At 43.1% G+C, this 791-nt stretch overlaps 1 non-coding gene across 1 annotated transcript; it reads right to left on the bottom strand.

Moving 5' to 3' along the window:
• Positions 1-346: 346 nt before the first annotated feature.
• LOC129075556 (small nucleolar RNA SNORA73 family) lies at positions 347-545 on the bottom strand. The gene has a single exon (XR_008529655.1). It is a non-coding gene; the product is annotated as a small nucleolar RNA SNORA73 family (small nucleolar RNA).
• Between the last annotated feature and the right edge of the window lie 246 nt (positions 546-791).

Genomic DNA, 791 nt, shown 5'->3' with positions numbered 1-791 from the left:
CTGTCTAAAAATCAATAAAAAAAAGCATATCCTCAGGTGAGGATTAAAAAAAATAGAGCCTAGGCAGAGGGTACACTTACTGCCAGGATAATTCAAAGGATATTCCCATTTTAAGTGGTGTGGGAGCTAAAAAATATATTAACGTTTTTCCTCTCACCTTCTAAATTCTTCTGCCTGAGCCAATAGCCAAATTAGCAGTGACAGATTAACAGGAGAAAATCACAGTTTAAAACATGCCCAGGGGGAATTCACATAAGCATTATCGTTCCATGAAAATTCCAGACAGTGAGACAACATTGGATCTACGAGGTTTGTTTTTGTTTTTTGTTTTTTGGTTTTTTTTACTAGATCTTTCCTGCGTGGTTTGTCTCCTCAGTCATTGTCCAAAGGACTCTGAAAAGCTGAGGAATATGCAGGCACAGACTCAAAGCCCAGCCTCCTCTCCAACGTTGTGGAAAGGGACTGTACATCACTGTCCACCTATGCTCCCCTATGCCACCTGGACAGAGCCCGGGGAGAGTGACCTCCCAGGGTATCCACATTGGTTATAAGAAGTTTTTAGACAAAGAGGAAAGAGGGGGAACAGGGCGCTAGATTACAGAAGTGAGAATGGGCAATTTAGAGGTAGTTGAGAAAGAACAGAACACACACACAGGAGGAAAATCCTTGCCAGGCACCTCAGAGACAGTGGGATAGGGGTATCTAGGCAACAGGCCCTGCCTGAAGCCCTCTTGTCTACCATACTTAATCCAAATTAGGCTAAGGCTGCATCTTAAACTCTCCTTTCTGAA

Source organism: Pteronotus mesoamericanus, unplaced genomic scaffold (assembly GCF_021234165.1).
Source record: "Pteronotus mesoamericanus isolate MK-2021 breed Mesoamerican mustached bat unplaced genomic scaffold, CSHL_Meso_final contig_55, whole genome shotgun sequence".
Taxonomy (NCBI): Eukaryota; Metazoa; Chordata; class Mammalia; order Chiroptera; family Mormoopidae; genus Pteronotus; species Pteronotus mesoamericanus.
This window is presented reverse-complemented; position numbering and strand designations above follow the sequence as displayed.